This window comes from Notolepis coatsorum (assembly GCF_963971535.1).
Source record: "Notolepis coatsorum genome assembly, chromosome: 16".
NCBI lineage: Eukaryota > Metazoa > Chordata > Actinopteri > Aulopiformes > Paralepididae > Notolepis > Notolepis coatsorum.
The window spans coordinates 104,119,294-104,144,513 of NC_140180.1; positions in this window are offsets into that span (position 1 = coordinate 104,119,294).

Here is a 25,220-nt window from a genome sequence, read left to right on the forward strand (position 1 = left end):
TGTGGCTCGCTGTCGCAGGACGTGGAAACAGGTTCGGAAGGCGCTACAGAAGGTTTCGGTTAGTACCCAACGGCAGGCTAACCGTAAGCGTCGTCCGGCTCCAGTTTACCATTCAGGGCAGCGGGTTTGGCTTTCTACCCGGGATCTCCCTCTCCGGGTGGAATCCAAGAAGCTGGCTCCTCGCTTTATAGGACCATTTAAAGTGATTCATCAGGTTAATCCAGTGGCTTACAAGCTACGACTTCCGAGCTCTATGAGGGTTCATCCGACGTTTCATGTGTCCCTGTTGAAGCCATTCCTCTCATCGCCCTTGGCCCCGCCACTGCCTGTGGTTCCTCCGCCCCGGTTTATTGGCGGTCAACCCATTTACACGGTGCGGAGGATACTGGGTTGTAGGCGGAGGGGTAGGGGGTTTCAGTTCTTGGTGGATTGGGAGGGGTACGGGATAGAAGAGCGTTCTTGGGTGCCTCAAAGGGATATTTTAGATCCCAGCCTGATCGTTGATTTCCGGCGGCTGAATCCCGAGGCTCCTAGGTGAACGTCTGGTGCCGTTCGTCGGGGGAGGGTACTGTTACGTTCTGGACACCGACTGTGGTCGGTGACCACCCACATTCCTGGCATATGTCACTGGGCTTGTCACCTGTCATTCCCTGTCAATTAGTGCTGTCACTTAGGGTTGGTTCCTGATTGGCTGTCACGGGGGTGTGTGTGGAATGTTGGTATTTGGTGTCTATGTAACCTACCTGTCTTCTGCTTGTTCATTGTCAGGTCTTCACTAATTGCGTTCGGGGATAACGCGGACGGTTCTACTCTGGACCTCCAATAAGCTCCTATTTACCTTATTCCTACCTGTGCTATTTAGCACTTGTCTCTCTTAGAATTTACTCTGTGTTCTTACTATTAAAGTCGAACCTGTTCAAGAGTAAACACTCTCCGTCTCTGTGATTGCCTTCACCCATTGGAATTCACCTACCTCCATTCTGACAGTCATTGGATTCGGCAAATCATGCAACGTTTAGATTTCAGTGAACCCCACATGATGATGTTGCCAAACAACGATACAGGCAAGAAAAAGAAAATAAGTAAGAGACAATACAGTGTTGTTTTATATGCACAATCAAAGCGGGCATGGCCACCCGCATTTCACTGTATGCCCTGGTGTGTATGTGAATAAATCTTGTGTATCACGGAATTATCCAAAGCGACAGGTATGAATAATCTGAGCTATTATTAATACAGCTCTATTCTCTACTTTATTTTAAATAATAAAATCTTGAAACTTGATTAATATCTTGACTATTTTGAGGTGTTGAGACGTGTTTGTGTATTCCAGTGCTTGGGAGCATTCAAGCCTCGATCCATTGACCATTGAGGTTATGTTAAAGTGGTATGTGGTCCAGTTATGCTGGTTAACCTTTCACTACCACACTACAGAAGGTTAACCTTTCACTACCACACTACAGAAGGTTAACCTTTCACTACCACACTACAGAAGGTTAACCTTTCACGACCACACTACAGAAGGTTAACCTTTCACTACCACAGTACAGAAGGTTCTGTTTCATGCTAGCTTCCGCTCAGCATCATAATGCATATATCTCACTTCAGTGGATATGCACTGAATACATTTCAAAATGTACCTTTACATACCAACATCCGTCTGACCACACCCCCATCTGCTGCCTACATAAGCAGGGGTGGGGCCACACACTCATCTCCTTCTAAAATTTCATCCACATGATAGTGCCTGTATACCAATCACTTGGCGAGGAAGAAAGTATTAAGAAAGGAAAACAGAAAAACAAGGAGATACATTGACATTATATCTTTATTTTCTCTCTCACTATTTTTGAGAAAATACGGCGATATTGTCTTCGTCACTGGAGTGTCTGGAAGATGTTGATCATTCTGACCTCCACCGGCTTTTTCGTATTAGGGGCTCGCGCCGCTGACATGCTCCCCAACTGCAGTCCTCCTTGCTGCGGCTGGATGGGTTTGGCCCTCCGGCCATACAGCTGGACTGTGGGAAGCACCAGCTGTTGTGAGAAAGCGGTTGCTTCCAGGGTGGGGTAAGTACTGTTTTGCTTGCGAGCACTGGTTGTCTGCTTATGCTATGGGGGTTAGCTGACAATTTTACGAACGCCGACTCCGGACTAGGGGTCCTCTGCCCGGCTTCTTAAGCGGCGGACGGAGGATCTTGGTCTGACGCCCATGACGGTCAACCTAGTGGGCCGCGACCAGGACCTGGTGAACCCAGGATTCTCTGGACGAGCGGATGCTTCTCTGTCCCGTGCAGGCCCCATCTTTAACATAAATGTGGAAGTACACCCTAACGAGGAAATGTGGGCATAGGATCCTCTTTATCGGGAGTTCCATGCTCAAAGTCGGCTGCAGCCCGGATGGGAATTGTGCTGGCTCCGCTGTATGTCTGGTAAATCACAGTTGAAAACTGTGTTTGACATTTCTTTGTCTCTTTCCTCTTAGGAAATCAGTCGGACGGCTGTTAGCTTAATGCTACACTGTTGAAACGATACTGTGACTATAACATGCCTTAAAACACTCTGACTACGACGTCATCTTTGACAGAGGATGTTAGTCGACCCTACACCCGGGTGCCAGTGCCAGCGAGGACTTCGTCAACATGGAGAACGGCGGCTGGGTGGCGTTGCGGACATACCCTAGTCACCGGCGCAGGAGATGCTGGGTTCAACTCGGTGTCCCATTAACCGGTGTTGCTGTTCTCTCTGCCTGCGTTCTGGGTGAAGGTAGGAGTCCTCCGGACTTTAAACACTTCTTCTTTTCTTCCCTTCTAAATGTTTTGTAATAACGATGTTTCCAAAACATGTGTTGCTGCAATACATTCTCACAGCAAGAAGGTCCAGGGTTCGATTCCCGCTTGGGGACCAGGTTTCCATGATGCCAGGTACCCAGGTGGGGTATCTCCCAGGCCTTTCTGTGTGGTTTCCATGTTCTCCCCGTGCTCGCAAGGGTTTCCCCCCCGATAAGATAAACCCAATGGAAAAACATGCACAACAACAGATCGCTAATGCTGTGGCGTCCTTGACGAAGACGGACAGGAGCACTTGAATTGGTCCCCTGGCACGGCTCACGTTGACGCCTGTCTGCTCCCGGCTGCCCTTGGGGGGGAAGGACGACGGGATGGGTTAATCGCAGAGACGAATCGCATCGGCGATTCTAAAGAGACAATGCATGCGTGTGTGTTCTGGTGTGTGTGCTAAAAACTAACCGCTGTGTGTACCGCTAAAAACATTGAGTGTCGTTGCATGCCGAATAAAGACCTCTGCAACAGGTCCTGCATTATAAAAAAGGATACGACGCGTGTTGTGTGTGAATTGTCTTGTCACGGGTATAGCTTCTCTCTGTAGTAAATCGGCGTTGTTTTTTACGCGTGTAAAAATGAACTGGTTTGGTTGTGATGAGAACATGTGTGTTCATGTAACGTTGTACCGTGGGTGAACTCACAACTAAGAGGGTTAATTGAACCTGTAAAGCTATGCTTAAGTGACATGTGATTGAGGAATGAATCTTTTTCTCAGCCTGTGATGCATAGCTGTCAACATGGGCAGGAGACAAAACGTGTACATTTTAGCCCCGCCCCTTCCCCCGTCCCCGCCCCCTCAGCCCCGCCCCCTCCCACCCGGCCCCCACCCCCTTCCAATGGAGCTGCCTCGTCGCTGCCATCTGCTGGTCAAAACCTGTATGTACCCAGCCATTCGTTGTAGAGTAAACTTTTCCTACTTTAAGTGTAAATGCTATGTAAATGATGGTTTTGTTGAACATTTGTATTTCACAGGAGAGAAACTGTATTCAAAGAAAGCTATTAAAATAGTCTTTGAATCTAAATATACTTTCTTTGTGTTGATTTTACATTAATTCCATGATTTTACTCAAGTAAATATCTGTTACAAGCTTCGGTTTTATGTAGAAAAATGCTGTTTTTAATCTAGATTAATTACAGAAAATTGTGAGATTGATTCGTTAATTTTTTTTTATCTATTGGCGGCGCTAGTGTATATATTATATATATATATATATATATATATATATATATATATATATATATATATGTGTATATGTATATATGTAATGTGTGTATATATGTCAGAGAATCAGCCCCTTGCGTCCTTAGTGTATAGCATATGACATGGTGTATGTTTGTTCATTGATGTGACAGTGTCTGGCAACATACTGTTTGTGTTCTTTTTATTTCTTTTTTCTTTGTGTTTGTGATTTGTCTTGATGTGTGTTTGTGAAACTATAAAAGCTGAAAATAAAATATTATAAAGTGTAAATGCTATAAAAATACAGTAAATTACATTTTATCAAAATATTAACCATTAAATAAAGGTTGTAATCTGTAAATGTATTTGATTTGACTGTAAATGTTATGAATTGAAAATGGGGGAAGTCCTTCTCTGGTCTGCATCCCCTTAACAATTGTGTATTGCGCAGTGATGCCACAGATTACTTGTAAAAGTTATCCGATTACTGATTACGGATTACTCCTTTAAAAAGTAATCCAAGTCACTTTACTGATTACTTGATTATCAGAGTAATTTAGTTACTTTGAAAGTAACTAGGTTACGAAGTCGTCGTCGTTCCCCCAACAGTTTTTTTAAAACGCTTTATTGAAAGTGCATAAATTGTTTTTAACTTGTTTCTCTGCACATAACGTAAATTGTTAAACTAGTGCTTCAGCTTCTGTACCATCAAGTATGGTAAAGCAACAGTCTATGATGCTCACAGCATTAGAGCAGCCAGCCAGTGGTTTTACAAAACCAGTGTATCCATTCACATCTAACAAATGCAGGCTGAACTATTCAATTATATCAACTGTAACTATTAAATTGTTTTTATAAATGTCTCTCTATAAACATACAATCAGTCTCTCTTTAACATGTAAATTAACTGTAAATCTGGCAAATAAGAGCTTTTGCTCTGCCACCATCAAATATACATTAATCAATAGGGAAAGAAACAATCTCTCTCTTTTGCTGTTTGGCTGGCCTCCGAGTCCTCCTGTACCTAGTCGAAGCGTCGTAGTGTTGTGATTCCAGATGCTTTCAATGCAATTGGATGTGCTGTTTTTAGCGGTAGACAGTATTTACGTTTAGGTCGCTTTCACATATAGTTTTGGTGGACTCGGTGCGGTTCTGGGGGTGAAGTTGCAACATTGTTGCATTCTTCATTTGGTTCGCCTGCTTTCACACAGAGGCGGACCGAGACCTTCTGAACAATGTCACGCGGTCGAAAAGGGCGCTTGTCTATTGCAGGGGTTCCCAAACTTTTCAGGCCGGGGCCCAGAAAATAAGGCGTCAGAGAGCCGCGGCCCAATGCACATCGCCTGGCTTTTTTTTTTTATTTTTTTTTGTCATGCGACCGATTTTTTAAGCCAAATATCACTTCAATCCTATTAAGTTAGTTCAAGTTAGTTATTCATTTATATGTGCTATTTATGAGAGGGCTAACTTGTTGCAAAATAATAATGATAATAATAATAGCCTCATTAAAATACTATTGTTGCTTCGGTTGTTTTCAGCGTTTTATGTGCATAATCTGTTATTTAGTTTGAAATGTTCGTTGAAATAAGTAGATTTTTCGTTTTTGTTTATTTATTAAGTTAATATAAAACCATATAGTCACATTTTAGAATACTATAGAATAGAATTTTTGAATACAACTAGAAACACTGTCCTGGCCTGCTTCTAAGTTCAGTGGCCTGACAAAAGAAATTAAAATAAAAAAATAAAAAATAAAAAAATAAAAAATAATTTTTTTTTTTTTTTTTTTTAATCATCTCGCGGCCCACCCGTGGCTGCTCGCGGCCCACCTTTGGGAACCACTGGTCTATTGGACAGTGCAAATGTGTGTGTGGCTGCTGCGATCCCGTGTGTGCGCGCGCGCGTGTGTGTGTGTCTGTGTGTGTACTGCGGAGCCCTTCAGATCAGCGGAGCCGAGTTTTGACATGGCATTGATCCATTGTTCTATTGAAGCACATTACCACCATCCTCTCGCTAAACAACTTGTAGACCACGGTGTTTTTATGAGTGCCCACAAGTAGCTGTTTTAATAATATAATAAGCCGCGCGCCTCGGTAATAATAATAAGCAGCGTTTTTTCTTCCTGTAAGCGTTTTGGGGTGGAATTCTCAGACGAATGCAACGGAGCCCTGCTGTCACACGATTGGCGCATATGTCACATGACGTGCTGTGAAGACCCGCCCTACTCTGCCTCTGATTCGCAGACTGTGGATGGGGAATGTGATTGGGCCAAAGCAGAGTCACTCACAGACAGAGAGTCCAGTCACGCCGCGGGAGCGGCGGGACACATTCTTGTGTAACCCTTTCACTGCCACACCACGTCACTCCCAAATAAGAAAAACAGCTCAAAAATGTATTTTTGACTGTCGAAAACGAAATAAAATACTGCATTCCGCCTGCATTATGAATTTATGATGAGATAGTAACGAAATAGTAATGCACAGCCACTTGGACAAGCAACTGCAATCAGATTACTGGCTTTTAAAGATTAACGCGTTAGATTACTATTTTCGGGGAAAAGTAATCCGATTACAATAACGCGTTACTTAGTAACGCGTTACCGGCATCACTGGTATTGCGCAATACTGTATTGTACCCATTCTGCAATCTGTTAAATTTAGCAATCAATCAATGTATTACCATAGTGCCTTTATACCTTCATAAATGTGGAAGTACACCCTAACGAGGAAATGTGGGCATAGGATCTTCTTTATCGGGAGTTCCATGCTCAAAGTCGGCTGCAGCCCGGATGGGAATTGTGCTGGCTCCGCTGTATGTCTGGTAAATCACAGTTGAAAACTGTGTTTGACATTTCTTTGTCTCTTTCCTCTTAGGATGGGGAGGGACTTGGACAGCGGCCTGTCTGAAGTGTGGCTTGTTATGTCGTTGTGTACAGTTCAGGTGATAGCTGCTTAGCTGGCGTGCTAGTTTGTGGCCTACTGTGTTAGTCAGTCAGCTGTTAGCTGCGGCGCTAGCTTGTTGTGTTTACCAGGCTAGTAAACGTTAGCTTGTTGCTATCAGTCGGACGGCTGTTAGCTTAATGCTACACTGTTGAAACGATACTGTGACTATAACATGCCTTAAAACACTCTGACTACGACGTCATCTTTGACAGAGGATGTTAGTCGACCCTACACCCGGGTGCCAGTGCCAGCGAGGACTTCGTCAACATGGAGAACGGTGGCTGGGTGGCGTTGCGGACATACCCTAGTCACCGGCGCAGGAGATGCTGGGTTCAACTCGGTGTCCCATTAACCGGTGTTGCTGTTCTCTCTGCCTGCGTTCTGGGTGAAGGTAGGAGTCCTCCGGACTTTAAACACTTCTTCTTTTCTTCCCTTCTAAATGTTTTGTAATAACGATGTTTCCAAAACATGTGTTGCTGCAATACATTCTCACAGCAAGAAGGTCCAGGGTTCGATTCCCGCTTGGGGACCAGGTTTCCATGATGCCAGGTACCCAGGTGGGGTATCTCCCAGGCCTTTCTGTGTGGAGTTTCCATGTTCTCCCCGTGTTCGCAAGGGTTTCCCCCCCGATAAGATAAACCCAATGGAAAAACATGCACAACAACAGATCGCTAACGCTGTGGCGTCCTTGACGAAGACGGACAGGAGCACTTGGATTGGTCCCCTGGCATGGCTCACGTTGACGCCTGTCTGCTCCCGGCTGCCCTTGGGGGGGAAGGACGACGGGATGGGTTAATCGCAGAGACGAATCGCATCGGCGATTCTAAAGAGACAATGCATGCGTGTGTTCTGGTGTGTGTGCTAAAAACTAACCGCTGTGTGTACCGCTAAAAACATTGAGTGTCGTTGCATGCCGAATAAAGACCTCTGCAACAGGTCCTGCATTATAAAAAAGGATACAACGCGTGTTGTGTGTGAATTGTCTTGTCACGGGTATAGCTTCTCTCTGTAGTAAATCGGCGTTGTTTTTTACGTGTGTAAAAATGAACTGGTTTGGTTGTGATGAGAACATGTGTGACTGGGCATGGGGGCGCGGGACTTGTTGAGGTAAGGTCCAATTTTTTTTTTTTTACATATTGTGAAAGTACAGATTCATACCTTAAAAATAAGCCATCACTTGAACATTTTGGTGGGATATTTTTCAAGCTACATCCTATGAATCATGGAGATATCAGTAAACGCATTCAGAGATGAATGGTCTTCGAACTTGTGGAGAGGTTCACACCTGTGATTTAATCAACTACAACCCTACCCAGAATGCATTGTATTCCATGGCCCCCCTCTCTCTGGGGACATTAACACCTTGCATCAGGCTCTTTTGTTATGGCAATGACTCTGTCTTGTGGCAAGTTGTTGTGGCAGTTGAAGTATTTGCCTTGTAAGTCTAAAAGCTAAATGACTAAATGTAAATGTATTATAAGGAAAGGTTAACCTTCTGTAGTGTGGTAGTGAAAGGGTTAACCGTCTGTAGTGTGGTAGTGAAAGGTTTGTTGGAAGCCTCACATAAGCCATGTAATGTTGGGGGTCAAGGTATTGGCTGAAGGAAAGGCTACATCAATAAGCATTTAGATGTTTAGATTTAAAGGTTAACCTTCTGTAGTGTGGCAGTGAAAGGGTTAACCTTCTGTAGCTGTGAGAGAATTGTTGAATAGATACACAAATGTTCTAGAATGTTTGATTATGACATCATACTGTGACATCACAAATGTTTTCGGGCATTCATAACATTATTTTCTACGATGAATTGAAAATGGGGGATCCTGATGTAAACAAGATGAAAGTCTTTCTCTGGTCTGCATCCCCTTAACAATTGTGTGTATTGAGCTGTACTGTATTGTACCACCCATTCTGCAATCTGTTAATAAAGTTTTCAATCAATCAATCAAGTTAACCTTCTGTAGTGTGGCAGTGAAAGGGTTAACCTTCTGTAGTGTGGTAGTGAAAGGTTAACCTTCTGTAGTGTGGCAGTGAAAGGGTTAACCTTCTGTAGTGTGGTAGTGAAAGGTTAACCTTCTGTTAACTCACTAAACCTCACAAACACCAGCAAGGAAAGGCTGCATCAAAATAACTGTTTTGTTTCGTAGCTGTGTTTCTGCCACTCTTCACAAGCAAAGAGACTGTTTCCATTCCGTGAAAACCCGCCCTACTCTGCTCTGATTCGCAGACTGTGGGTGGGGGGGGGAGAAACGCTGAATGTGATTGGATCAGAGTAGCCAGACAGACAGGCAGAGCAGCCAGCCGGACAGTGGAGCACTGAGAGAGAGGAAACAGCGGAGGATTTAACGAGGCGCGTTAATACAATTTTGTTTATCTGGCTTATTGCTGCGGATTCAAGCCAAGTTGCAATAATACAGTACAGCTCAATACACACAATTGTTAAGGGGATGCAGACCCAGAAAGACGTTTGTCTTGTCATCAAATGAATTGCCAGCGCGCGTTCATCTACAACAACAACCAACGCGTCCTATAATGATAATAAGTTGTTTGTTATTTTCTTTGAGTTTCCCTATTGAATGAATTTACTTCTTATACCATTAGGTTGCAATAAATTCACTCGAATGAAATTCGTTCGCTCATCAAATTCGTGACATTCTAAATGTGTTTTAATGTTGTTTAATTTAATGACAATACACCAGCGCGGACTCGCGTTTTTATTTAATCTTTTTTATATGGACAGGACACTGCGTTTGTTGCGTTGCTATAACGTATAACATTAAGATAAAGTGTATAAACATTGTTCTTCTCCCTGCTAAGAAAGGAGAGCGTTTGGCTGTGTGTGTTTCAACACCTCTTAAGTACCTGTTAAGCTGACAGACCCACACCGTAAATACCCTCGCCTGTAGTTTTTCCACAGTATTGAGAGACAATACTGTCGAACTATATAACAATAATTACCTCATTTACAAGTTGTATTTAAGTTTGCAAATAAGGGCAAATAAGGAAACACATTATTGACATTTCAAAGATGTAAAAAAAAAAAAAAAATCGATTTTTTTTGATTTTCTGAAGAGCAAGACAATTGTTCCTTTTCTGGCACTTGTTTCTCACCGGATCAAATCGGGTTTGGTCACGTCGAGTCACATGTGTGTTCATGTAACGTTGTACCGTGGGTGAACTCACAACTAAGAGGGTTAATTGAACCTGTAAAGCTATGCTTAAGTGACATGTGATTGAGGAATGAATCTTTTTCTCAGCCTGTGATGCATAGCTGTCAACATGGGCAGGAGACAAAACGTGTACATTTTAGCCCCGCCCCTTCCCCCGGCCCCGCCCCCTCAGCCCCGCCCCCTCCCACCCGGCCCCCGCCCCCTTCCAATGGAGCTGCCTCGTCGCTGCCATCTGCTGGTCAAAACCTGTATGTACCCAGCCATTCGTTGTAGGGTAAACTTTTCCTACTTTAAGTGTAAATGCTATGTAAATGATGGTTTTGTTGAACATTTGTATTTCACAGGAGAGAAACTGTATTCAAAGAAAGCTATTAAAATAGTCTTTGAATCTAAATATACTTTCTTTGTGTTGATTTTACATTAATTGTGTAATGTATGTATATATGTCAGAGAATCAGCCCCTTGCGTCCTTAGTGTATAGCTATGACATGGTGTATGTTTGTTCATTGATGTGACAGTGTCTGGCAACATACTGTTTGTGTTCTTTTTATTTCTTTTTTCTTTGTGTTTGTGATTTGTCTTGATGTGTGTTTGTGAAACTATAAAAGCTGAAAATAAAATATTATAAAGTGTAAATGCTATAAAAATACAGTAAATTACATTTTATCAAAATATTAACCATTAAATAAAGGTTGTAATCTGTAAATGTATTTGATTTGACTGTAAATGTTATGAATTGAAAATGGGGGAAGTCCTTCTCTGGTCTGCATCCCCTTAAAGGGGAACTCCACTATTTTGGGAAATTAGCTTATTTAACATCTTCCCTGGAGTTAGACAAGAAGATACATACCTTTTTTGTCTCTGTGCGTGCATTTTAGCTTTGGGAATAGACGCTCCGTTAGCATAGCTTAGCTTCATCACTGGAAGTGAGGCAGGACAGTAGCCTTACAGTGCCTTACAGTGTATTGCAAGGTCTGACATTGACCAAATTTGATATGCATGACCTTGGTGGGCTCTAGGTCAACTCCTGAAAAGGGGGTCAATGTCAGACCTTGCAATCAAAAGTTAGGGGGCGCACTGAAATTATGGCAAGGGTTATTAGCCCCCTAACTTTTGATTGCAAAGTCTGACATTGACCCCCTTTGCAGGAGTTGACCTAGAGCCCACCAAGGTCATGCATATCAAGTTTGGTCAATGTCAGACCTTGCAATACACTGTAAGGCACTGTAAGGCTACTGTCCTGCCTCACTTCCAGTGATGAAGCTAAGCTATGCTAACGGAGCGTCTATTCCCAAAGCTAAAATGCACGCACAGAGACAAAAAAGGTATGTATCTTCTTGTCTAACTCCAGGGAAGATGTTAAATAAGCTAATTTCCCAAAATAGTGGAGTTATCCTTTAACAATTGTGTATTGCGCAATACTGTATTGTACCAATTCTGCAATCTGTTAAATTTAGCAATCAATCAATGTATTACCATAGTGCCTTTATACCTTCATCACTGTAGGCTACATATTAATACTACAACTCGTTAAAGCTATAAAAAATACCTATGGCCATTAATTTAGCAGTGGGAATATCATTTTTGGAACAGTGTGTGTCTACAGAGAAATGTGAGATAGAAAAAAAGCCAATGCGATTTTGTGTTTTTCCTCAATATCTCTGCAATGCCTGCGAGTTACCAGTAACTGTATTTGTCATACCATGCCATACCATGACAATTCACGACAACTTTTAAAACGGATCAATTTATATTTATAAATCGCATTCAGGAAATTAGGCGTCAGAGTGAAGGCATGCTCTCCGTGGAGGAATGGGAGGAGGGGACGAGTGAACCTTATTCACGACAGGGGAGGCGCAGAGCAAACGGCTGTTCACCAAGACATTTACACATTCCTGCATCACATACAGTAACTTTGTATTGTTTTATCCACATAATATTTGCAAACCCTTTGTTCCAGAGACAAAAGCCACAGAGTGGGCAATCAAGAGACACTGGCTAAGTTGATTTGACACCCTCGGTGCATCAGTCTCTCCCCTGAGCTCTGAGCAAATCCGCTCGCTGTTCTTATTCTTCTTCGGGTCGCAACCGTCTCCCGGTCTGACTTCCTGTGATAATGTTCTAATCTACACTGCTGCCACCTGTCGTCACAGAGGGGAATTGCAGCCATTTTGTAAAAATTAATAAGTACAAAATACGTGCCAATACGTGAACCGTGAACAGGGCGTGAAGAGGGTTGAAAAAACAGGAGAATCCCGGGAAAAACGGTAGGGTTGACAGCTATGCTGTGATGACAATGAACAGTATGTTCACACATTAACAGAGGTGCCTGTTCACCTTGGTCGTATCAAGGGTAAGATAGGAGGGGTGACCCCCCCGGTTCCCTGGGGCTTCCCCCCCTCCTCTCAGACATGTTTGGTTACAATATATTGTGTCACTGTGTTTGTGGGGATACGATGTAACCCTCAGCTTAATTGCTGGGGTTGTGCTTTCCGCTTGAGAAATTTTTTTTCCTAAAGAAAAGGTTGTTTGGTCACTGTGGCCAATACAGGCCTGTGGCCTGTGGCCAATGCATAATCGAGGACTTCTGTCTTCTCTTGTTATGAAAAACGGCGTTCCTCTGTAGTAGGAGTGTACTGTGCCATTTTTTGTTGTGATGAAGGGTTGTGTGTGTCTTTGTGATCTACAACTGGGTTAGGTTTGGCCCACAGAAGCACATGTGTAAGTCTGGACCGGGGCTCTTAAAGGGGCCCTCTCTGTTCTGTGTTTTTCCTTAGTAAAACTCAGGTAGCAGGTTATCACATGAGCTATGTGAGGCTGTTCGATGCTTCATGTAGCAGGCTATGACTGTGTCATGCTCTACTTGTCATTACATCGTATCATGGGTGAGGGGTCGTAAAGGGGTGAACTGGTAATCCTTTCCTCCCCTTTTCTGATTGGTCAGGGGTTAAAACCTCCTGTCCTTCAAGGTTCCTGTCACGTTGCTGTTCGGCACGTTACAGGGTAAGAGGGGGGGGGGGGGGGAGTTTCCTGGTCCCACGCCCTGGAAGATTGGGCGTGTGCACCGCGGAAATTCCCCCGCCATAGAGTACGTCACTGAGCGCGTCTCTAGTGGTAAGACTTCCGTGGGTTGTTCAGGTCCATGTTATGGATCTGTTTCAGGGAGTTGTCAGAGCTCCTCCTCACGAAGCTCCTCCTTAGAGAGAAGTGCCTTCTGTGAGTTCGGACTCTCCTTCCCAGTGAGGGAGCCTCCTCAGAGTTCAGAGCCTCCTCCTCAGATTGTCAAGGTGAGTAAAACTTCAAAAAAGGAGTTCTGCTCTATTGTGTGTGTATTCGATTCAATTCGATTATGGAGTGTGTATTGGTTCAGTGCCTCCTCCTCGGAGAGCCCTAACCCAAGTGTTACATAGCTCAATGTTGCAATATATTCTTTTCAATCTATACAGCTCGCATGGGAAGTCTCTCTGGGGATTTCCGTCTCCTCCCTGTGGCGAGGGTGGCGGGATGTAAAAATGTAAACAATTTTTACCCTCAGCTGCGTCACGTGGGATTCATGTCAGTCTGTGTTTCTTTCTTTTTTAAATAAAAAGAGGAAGGAACATGAAGCACGACGGCTCCGTGTCGTTCTCCCAGGCGACTTGGAGGAACAATGTCTGGTGTCTTGCTAGACTATCCATTGATGTGTTTGGGTCTCGACACGTACATAGTGCTGGCTCGGGGTGTTTCTGTTAAGAATCACGCAGGGGGCTAAGTGCGCCTTGGTTGCTCGTTATTGAAACAGCATTTTTATAGGGCAACTGGGAGTTTTGTCTCTTCCGAGCGCCAGTTTACTAGGTTGTCTCGATGAATTCTCGTTCATATCTGGGGGATGTTAACGGAATAGATCAGAACATAGGTAGAGGGGTCTCACACCCTTGGGGTGGGCCACTGAGCGCGGTACAAATGGGACCGTCTGGGTGGCGCCCTCTTTTCATGTTTTAGATCGACACGCATACCTACCCCCTCTTCTGGAGTGGGCATGTCGGCGTGGTTAGGGCACGGGACTGGTTCTGGTCGCGCTGGTCCAGGTCAGTTAACCCGTTGTCCTCCGGGGATGCAGATTTGCTGTTCTGGTACCCTGAGGGACTTGTGCTTTTTTTGGGGGGAAAAATGCCAGGTCGGCCCGGTTGTCACAGGGTTAGGCGTTATGGAGACCCTTTGTTGGGTACATGTTGTACTCTGCACTATCGTAATGGCTTACGGCCATACCAACCTGAACACGCCCGATCTCGTCCGATCTCGGAAGCTAAGCAGGTTCGGTCCTGGTTAGTACTTGGATGGGAGACCGCCTGGGAATACCAAGTGCAGTAAGCTTAGGGCTGGTTCTCTATTCTTTTTGCTCCTCTCTCACGCATGGCGAAGAGGGGGCTGTTGGGGTGGTCTTTTGGACCTCCTCTGGTAACCCTGTGTGCTTCCCGAGCCGCCGGGCCCGGTCCGAAGTAATGTTTCGTCGACCCGTAGGCCTGGAATAACCCTTTTTTGAAAACTGAAACACTTGTACTGCGGTATAGCCAGTGTATACCTGCAGGTGTGTTTTTGGAGTTTTTTCTTGAGGGGTTATAGGAACAACCACTGCATGTGGTACCAAGAGGGTGGTTGATTCCCTGGTGTGTTGGAGCAGAGTCAACTCCCGGGTTACCCGGTTGAGTGTGCCCCTGCACGTTTATGACGTCTGCCAATCGTGTCAGCCTTCTCTGCCTCGACCCCTCTTGGTCGGGTTTTTTTGGTGGAGGCTTTGTCATGGTGCGCAACAATGCCAGCATACGCCCCTTCCGCCGGGGTGCTGTTTTCAGTTGACCCCTTTGGCGCCTGTCTCGCCCTGTTGCCTGGTTTCCCCGGTGCGCTGCCTGCTTCCGTTGGTTAACCTTGAGTGCTTACGGCCATGCTGACTGCCTGTGTTGCAGGGTCAGTGTCCCAGGCGGCGTACTAATGAGGGGAAAGGGCCCGCTCTTGGAGGGGCCCTGTCCGAATACGCTGGCGATGTGGGGGGCGGTGTCACTAAGTGACCGCCTGGTGGGGTCTTGATGCCTGGCGTCATTGACCTCTCCGGGCCCCCTTTTTCCGGGGGATCCAGTCCCTTCAGTGGGTCTGGGTCTTCCTTCGCGCTCCGCTGCTACGGCCTTGCCACGGGGTTGAGTTTGCTCTTGACCCCGTGATTTTGGGGGCAGTAACGAGGTTTGTTCCTTCCGTTCGTTCCCTGGTGGCATGCGGGTTGTGCGTGTGCGTAGTCGTGGGGTCAAGCCACGGTCTGCTCACCCTGTGCGTTGAGTTCCTCGAGTTCCTCTTCGCACGGTCGGATCCGTCTCCCTCCCATCCTCCAATAGGGAGGGTATCCCTCCATTAGGGAGGGTCGGGGGGGCTCGGTCCTCCCCGGTTCTGATGGTTGTGGGGGGCCTCAGCATTAGGGAGGGTCGGGGGGGTTCGGTCCTCCCCGGTTCTGATGGTTGTGGGGGGCCTCAGGGGCGTACATTTGTCGAGCTTCTAGCTCCCGCTCAGCTCCTGCTATGCATTATGATGCTGAGCGGAAGCTAGCATGAAACAGAACGTAAGGTTATGTATATAACCAAGTTCTGTGAATGCTAGTGACGCTCAGCATCTAGGCGCCACTGCGGCCCTTGATCTTTCATTGTGGTGAAATTTGTTGGGAAGGAGATGAGTGTGTGGCCCCACCCCTGCTTATGTAGGCAGCAGATGGGGGTGTGGTCAGACGGATGTTGGTATGTAAAGGTACATTTTGAAATTTATTCAGTGCATATCCACTGAAGCGAGATATATGCATTATAATGCTGAGCGTCACTAGCATTCACAGAACTTGGTTATATACATAACCTTAAGTTAACCTTTCATACCACACTACAGGTTAACCTTTCACTACCACACTACAGAAGGTTAACCTTTCACTACCACACTACAGAAGGTTAACCTTTCACTACCACACTAATTTTTAAAGGGGCTATGCAGTGCTATTCCTAGCACTATTTGGGCAACTTTACACAATTCCTGTGAGTCTATGTAACACATCTGTAATTTTTATTCAAAAAATAATCATTGTTTTATATTTCTAATCTTGTACTCAAAACCAGCATTTTTCAGCCTCAGGAAATCAGGCTATTATTGGCTTGGCTCCACCCATACTAGCAGAATGCTTTGAGTGACAGCCACCCACCAAATAGCTCCGCCCATCTCCCCGTCCTTCCCTCTCTTCCCTCTCAGGTGTTTTTATTTCGACACGCAAAACATATACGGATTTTACTAACTAACAGCATTAATAACAATCAACAATCATGGCTGTACATTATGTTTGGGATCCAGAGAGCGACCCACAGTATGATTCAGAAGAAGAAGAAGAAGTCGATTTGCAACAGCGAGGCTTACATTACATCGTTTCCGATTGGTAAGTTGATTGCACAGTTAGTCTAATGGTTGTGTACTTCTGTCGCGGCCCGTCGAAAACACACACTAACGTTAGATTGTACTCACACCCCCCCCAAACAACAGCGATCGAGGCTTACAAATAGTTTACGATTGGTTAGTTGATTCCACCGTTAGTCTAATGGTTGCCGAAATAACGGTACTTACTTACTTGATCGATCAGCCAGCTTTTGCTTCGATAGCTTACTATAAGTAACGTTACCTTGCTTCAATAGTTTGCCAAAATGTTAGTTTATAAAGAGCAGCAGTTATACTGTATACAGTGTACTTACTTCTGTCGCGGCCCGTCTAAGAATGACCAAATAGTAAAACAATTACAATATAATCCAAGCCACAAATATAACGTTACCTTGTTTACCTCTCACTAGTTGTGTTTTTTTATTTAGCAGTTATGACTAGCTTGCTTCAATAGTTTTCTATAACGTTACTTTATAAAGAGCAGCAGTTATATACAATAACGTTAGATTGTATTTATGATAACATATCTCACCCACCCCCCAAGGTTCCCTCCCACATACAAACAGTGAACGTAGCTAGCAACAGTCAGTAAGTTAGCTGGCTAATTACGACATATCTACTTACTACTTGTGTCGGGTCGCGTATTGTCTACTTACTACTTGTGTCGGGTCGCGTATTGTCGGTACAACTCCTTTGTTTAGCACCAACATGGATACCACGCCAGCATCAAAAATACCTTGATTGGTAACGTCCTCGGTGGAAAAATGTGCAGTACAAACCCGAGTATTAGACGTTGCGACAGAACTTGGAGGGTCCCCAAAAACGAACTTGTTCCATTGTTGGCGAAGTTCGGCATCAACGGGAAAGCCGTGCAAAGACGTATTAGTAGCTTTACAGCCAGGAACAGAACATGTTCTGCAGGGTTTGCTCATCGTGGAAGATAGGCGAGTGACGGCATTCCTGTTTCTAGGTTGTAGGTCTAGGTTGTAGGTAGCAAGAATGGGGGCGGGCATTAGCTCCAACCACAGAGCCAATCGCATCACCGTGCGCTATCCACAGCGCCCAGTGACGTGCTCAGGGACTTCAAATAAAAATGACCCGATTTACTAGAGGCACAGAGGGGTTGGGCTGTAACTGAGCAATTCGCCAATATGGTATTTAGGCCCAAAAACACATTGATACAAACTCCTATTACTATAATACAATGCTAGAGACTGAAAAATGACATTTATAATGCATGGGACCTTTAAATAATAAATCATGACTTTTCCTTTTTCCTCTATGGGTGTTGTGTTTGCAGTGTCACAAGACAGAGTCATTGTCATAACAAAATAGCCTGAGACTGGAACGCCCCAGAGAGAGGGGGGCCATGAATTACAATGAATTCTGGGTAGTGTTGTAGTTTTCTAACACTGTAAGTGTAAACTCTTCAAGGCCATTTTTCTCTGAATACGTTTTGTGATATCACCATGATTCATAGGAAGTAGCTTGAAAAGTATCCCACCAAAATGTTCAAGTGATGGCTTATTTTAAAGGTATGAATCTGTACTTTCATAATATGTGACCCGCCATGACCAAACCCGACTTGTTGTGCAAATAACATTGCTCAGAAAATCGTGAAACTGTCTGGCATTTCAGAATATAGGTACAAATCGAAATATGGCTTTTTTGACTGCTGTGACATATTCTATATGTGTTCCCTTATTTGCAAAACTTAATACAACTTGTAAATGAGTTAATTATTGTTATTTGTCCGATAATATGTGTCCCAAAAGGACTACATATAAGGGCTGCATGGGTGTGGTCTGTCTGCGCCGTGTTATTCATGCATTAATCGGTACTTAGAGAGGTGTTGAAACACACACTGCTCTGCTGCCTATCATCATTGCAGAGAGAACGAAAAAATTGCATGCACGCACATTTTCTAATAACAGCATTATTAGACATGCCAATCCAACGAAAGACGTGCTGGTCGCGTGAGAAAAGAAAAGATGTTACGTCTTTGACGTGTTTTGTTATTCTAAGATGCTAATTCATCTGTTAACCAATGAACAGATTTCGTCGAGGCAGGTAGCGTTATTTCGGGGAAATTGATATCTATAGTCTGGTATATTTTTTGTCCACGAAAAATGGAGGCTCTAATTATTATTATTCTCTAGCAATAATTATTATTACAGCCTCCATTTTTCGTGGACGAAAAATATACCATTTTCCCGAAATAACGTTACCTGCATCCACAAAATCCATGCATTGGTTATCCAGATACATGAATTATCATCTCAGAATAAGTGGCTTTGTACGCGCTGCATATAGAAACGCTCTAAAAGCTGTCCGCTGGACGAGAATTCTATAGCCTATTACACCAACGGTCTTCATTAGATAAACCAATAGATACAAAACATTGTGTATGACAAAATAAATATGGGCTGATTATAAACACAGACGTAAGTTTTTTTTAAGCTATACGGCCAAAATGTAGGCCAAATCAAGGAGGGGGATCCCAATGATATTATCAATAAAAACGTACTGTCAGTTCATTTCCAAGAGATAATGTTCATGTGCACAGCAAGTTTCACCAGTTCCCGGTATTTTTAACCAGTGGAGAAAGGTAAGAGAGATTTCCCTATCGTTTTCTTATATGAATTATTTTCGACTGAATGACTTCTTCACTTCCCGCGAGCTTGACTTTATGCTTTAATTTCACACAATCAGACACACATGAAAAATGTCATACGTTAGATCTTGTGTTATCATTTGGTGTATCTGTCTCTATAACAGACATCTGTGCTGCAGGTATTTCTGACCATTCACCTGTTGTGTTTACCTTAATAGCCCCATGCCCCTGCGCGTCAATACTTTTACCAACTACCCTCCAGTTCCGCGTTCTGCGATCTGAATGGCCACTGACGTTTCTGGTCATGCGACATCTGCGCCAATCGTGTGACGTCTGTTTCTATCACCGGTTAAGCTTAGGCACTCTTTCGAAGTTGGTTATGGTTAGAGTTTGTCTTAGAGCAGGGCGATAGAACACCAGCCCTGATTCCAAACTCTAACCTTAACCAACTTCGAAAGAGTCGCCTAAGCTTAACCAGTGATAAACTAGGCGTTAGGTAGTTTGCAGGCTGTTCGAGGCGGAAATAGGCGCAGAAACAGGCGTCACGCGATTGGCGCACATGTCACATGACCAGAAACGTCAGTGGCCAATCAGATCGCAGAACGTGGAACTGGAGGGTAGTTGGTAAAAATATTGACGCTGCCCCGGCGCGCCACTCGCGCACAATAAACCCTTCGACTGCTGTACTTTTTTTCTGATGCTTTTAATGGCTCCCCACTTCACGCTTTGGTCGCAAACTGTGTTTTTAATATAGATGATTTAATTTCAATGTTTGACTCGACTTGTACAAACATTTTAGACTCTGTTGCACCTCTCAGGTACAAACGCAGCAAAACACTCCAAACACCATGGCTCAATGACTCCACGCGCGCTCTCAGACGCACATGTAGGCGTGCGGAGAGAAAGTGGAATAAGGATAAGCTCCACGTCTCCCTCGAAAAATCCTACGTGACTGCTTGTCTGCATATCAAAATGCTGTCAAAACAGCTAAAAGCAAATACATTTCTAATTTGGTCTCTACTAATTGCCACAAGCCCCAGATTCTTTTCAAAATTCTTAACTCCCTCATTAACCCCTGTGATGTCTCCCCAGTTGTGCCAACATAATACAGTATATAAATACTAGGTCCTCCTTATAACCATTTAGTCATTTTGCTGACGCTTTTATCCACTTTTAGACTTACAAGGTCTGTACGACAAGTCATCAGGAAGGGCACAACTCTATCAGCTGAGTAACAATGTTCATCAAAGTGTTGAGTGCTACAGTGTAGGTTAGTAGGACAAGTGTATATAATACATTATATAAATACTAGGTCCATATAGGCCTAATACTTGGAGATTGCTCATCACTGGGGCATGTCATAGAAGACAGTGTAATGGCATAGAGTTGCACTTACATAGCAGGGAAATATAATATAATTTCTTGCCACAACCCATGCTGTTCCTCATACTAGCTCTGGATAGTTCACCACAAACGAATGCAAAGTCAACAGGGTCAAGCATCTGTCTGTAGTACAAGCTAACTGGGGTACACTGAAATCCAACCTCTTCAACCTCATTCCTAAAAATATAGTCTGCTCTGGTACACTACTGACATTTTAAGACCACGTATTAAATTAAAACAGACACAATCCTTTCACCTACCACACTACAGAAGGTTAACCTTTCACTACCACACTACAGAAGGTTAACCTTTCACAACCACACTACAGAAGGTTAACCTTTCACTACCACACACACAGAAGGTTAACTTTTCACTACCACACTACAGGTTAACCTTTCATTACCACACTAAAATTTTAAATAAACTATCATGACTTTTCCTTCTATGGGTGTGTGTTTGCAGTGCCACAAGACAGTCATTGTCATAACAAAAGAGCCTGACTAGAACGCAGCCAGGTGTTAATTGCCCCCAGAGAGAGGGGGGGCATGGATTACAATGCATTCTGGGTAGGGTTGTCGTTTTTTAACACTGTAAGTGTAAAACTGTGAAGGCAATTTTCTCAGAATACGTTTTGTGATATCACCATGATTCATAGGAAGTAGCTTGAAAAGTATCCCACCAAAATGTTCAAGTGATGGCTTATTTTGAAGGTATGAATCTGTACTTTCATAATATGTTAAAAAGAAAAATAATAATTTGAAGATGCCTCAACAAGTCCCTACTGTCTATGGCTGGTCACATATGTAATGGAATATATATATTTGAAGATCCCTCAACATGACCCTGACGTCCATACCTGGTCACATATAAACATAACACTGCCTTCATGGTAGGGCTGGGCGATATGGCCTCTAAATCAGTGGTTCTCAACTGGTCTAGCCTCGGGACCCAACATTTTCCTTAGTCATTAAGTCGCGACCCAACATTTTTCAAAACATGAAATAAACACAAAAAAGTGCAACTATTGCTAAAAACCCAATGAAATAAAAGAATAATAAATAATATATGCTTCTTAGCAGATTTCTTAGCTTAAAGGGGAACTATTTTACTATTTCTTTCACTATTTGGGCACTTTTACACAATTCCTGTGAGTCTATGGAACACCTCTGTAATATATATATTTTTTTTATTCATTGTTTTGTATTTCTAATCAAGTCCTCAAAAACAGCATTTTTCTACCTCAAGATCTCGAGCTGTTTTGAGCCTGGGCTCCAACCACTGTGCAGCGGCGTCGTCCGCCTGAACATTAACATGCAGCAGTGACTATATGACATCACATATAGGGCACATTTTCAAATGACTCAGTTCAGTGAGGGTGAATATTGTGAGAGGAGAATTGGAAGAATGCGCCAATATGAGAATTAGAGACATAGATCATATTAATATAAGTTCACATAGCTAGGAAACAATGCTAAACACTGAAAAAGGCCATTTATAAGATAGTTCCCCTTTATAACATAACAGACCTAAGTTTGGGGGAACTAATGGGATAACTGGGGTTGCAACAAAAGTGCAACTAGGGCTAAAAACCCAATGAAATTAAATAATAATAATAAATAATTATGCTTCTTAGCAGACTTCTTAGCTTAACATAACAGACCTAAGTTTGGGGGAACTAATGGGATAACTGGGATTGCAAGAAAAGTGCAACTAGGGCTAAAAACCCAATGAAATAAAATAATAATAAATAATATGCTTCTTAGCAGATTTCTTAGCTTAACATAACAGACCTACATTTGGGGGAACTAATGGGATAACTGGGGTTGCAACAAAAGTGCAACTAAGGGCTAAAAACACAATGAAATAAAATAATAATAATAATAAATAATATATCCTTCTTAGCAGACTTCTTAGCTTAACATCCCAGGGAACTAATGGGATAACTGGGGATGTTGTTTGCTCCTGACAAGAGTCTCAACGTCTGGGGTGATGGTAGACAAAGCAACTCTGAGGTCATGCTCAATGTCCAATCTGTTCCTCCGCTTTGTCTTCAGCTGGACCAGAGCTGAGAAGCCACTTTCATAAAGTTAGGTATAAAAAAAAAAAAATGAAAAAAAAAAGTTAAAAAAAATAAAAAAAAAAATCACACATCCGCGACCCACTCAAAATGGCCCCGCGACCCACTTTTGGGTCGCGACCCACCAGTTGAGAAACACTGCTCTAAATGATATCACGATATTTTTTGGCTGTGTCACGATACACAATGTACATCACGATATTTTGACATTTCCTCTAAAGCCCTTAACCTCTTCCACCCGTGGAATATTATCTGAAAATCCACCTAAAATATATACCTAGGTAAATGGAATATTGCTCCACTTCTACAAGTCCCATTTGCATATTCTTGGTATCTAGTGACATCTATGGACCTCAGGGAATGTATTCAGTGTCAGAAATATTGTGTCTATTACTAGGCTTGCTTAAATTGTGATGAAACAAAGGAGAATATGAATTATGATTTTTCTTTGCATCTTTGACAGTGAATAACACCATGCTAATAATGACCAAACATTAAAAACTATAAAAAAAATATTATTATAGAATATAGAATAGGAGGCTTATAAATTACCTTATTATAGCCAATTCGCACATTTATATATATATACATATATTATCTTTCAAATGTACAGTAGCTTTTTTATTTTTATCAGTGGTCGCCCTCGCGACTAGACTTGACCAAATCGAAAAGTTAAATCTATCTAATGACACGTTTAACCTATTGCTAAACTAACGTATTGATGATAATATACATTCTACATGCTGTTGTGACATGTTAGTGATGTTAATACTTGAATACGTTTGAAAAAAAATCGCTACTTTTATACAACATATAAAAAAATATTGATTTATGACCAGATGTCATTTGCGGTCCGCCGATGGACTGCACGGGTGGAACAGGTTAAAGATGCTTGATTTAACCCTTTGAAGCATACAGTCATGCCAACATGGCGATTAAAATAGTCCCTGCAACATATACATGTCTGCATTAAACCATGAAGATGCTTTCAAAAATAATTGTATTAAACATTTCTAAAAATCGAAAAGAGTAGTCTACTGATACACTAATACAGAATTTTTTTTATTAACATCTAAGACAATTTATATAAAAACTCTTGGGTGGCTAAGACTTTTGCACAGTAGTTTTCTATCCACTTTAGCCAAAAATACACACACTACTGTGAGAAAATAATAATCATGTAACCGAGGAATGGTCCGCCTATACTTTTAATAGTAATATAAAATCACGTGGAGACTTGATAGCTTAAGCTTATGATTTTTATTATCAGCAATGTTATAACATCCTACTGGTAAACAAAACACTGTAAAGGTGTGTGTGCATCATCATCATATATATATTTACTTTTTAATTGCATGAAACATTATGAAGTATTCTCTTATGCCGCTTTTCCACGGTCTGCATGGTACCTACTCGACTCGGTAGTACCCCCCATAGATAGATATAAAGACGGTACCCCCCCCCCCCCCGCTAGTGTAGCTGGGGCGCCGTGACATCAGCTTCAACGCGACACACACAGAGGATTTCGACGCTATAGCTATCAAGCTACTGTATGAATCCAGTGCCTTATTAGCTCATTTTACGCTAGCCGCAATGCTAACGGTTAGAACGCGAGGGTACTACCAGTTCATCCACCTCTGCGCCTCCATATGTGACCCCATATGTATCCCCGTTCCCTGTTTCCTCAAAACAAACCTGTGGCGCCGCCTCTCTGGGTGTGTGTGTGTGTGCGCATGTGCGTGAATGTGCGTGTACGTGACGTAAGTTGGGACGAGTGTGTGTGCATTTTTTTTTCTACGAGAGAGTAAAGGCAAGCGCTGCGCCAAAGTAAGTAATCTCAACCGCGGCGGCTTATAAACTGATGTGAGGGATTGTGAGAAACATCACGATGTCCACGATACGTTTAAAAAGTGTATCGTTTATGAACTGTACCCGATATTTATTTAATATCGTCATATCGCCCACCCCTACTTCATGGCACAATCTTGATGTAACTAAGACATTATTTTCATGCATGAATTACTAGATACACGCATGCACACACATATACATGTATGCACACACATAGTAAATTGAGGGGAAAAGATCTTGTCCCCCCCAAAACACACTGAAGCCCCTTTCACACATGCACTGAACTCCTGACAAACTGCACAGTAATCAGAGGGGCTGTATGTGAACTGTTTGCTCGTCATCCAAAATGAACCGTTCATGAGTAATACAAACATTTTGGGTTGTAAAAAATGTATATAGTTTAACAATGTAAAATCAATTTTTTTGCAATGTTGGTTGCTTATTTCACTGTTTTGAATACCAATGATCCTGTCATTTAATTGCAATCCTTTATTTTAACTAGAAAAAAGTTCCCCTCATTTGCAGCGATGTCAGGTATAGAAAAGAAGAAATATTTTAACATTAAATACATATTTAGATGATGATCTTCATACACAAGAGATATGTGACTAGCCGTAGACATTAGGGACTTGTTGAGCCATCTTCAAATACATCTTACATATTATGAAAGTACAGATTCATGCCTTCAAAATAAGCCATCACTTGAACATTTTGGTGGGATACCTTTCAAGCTAC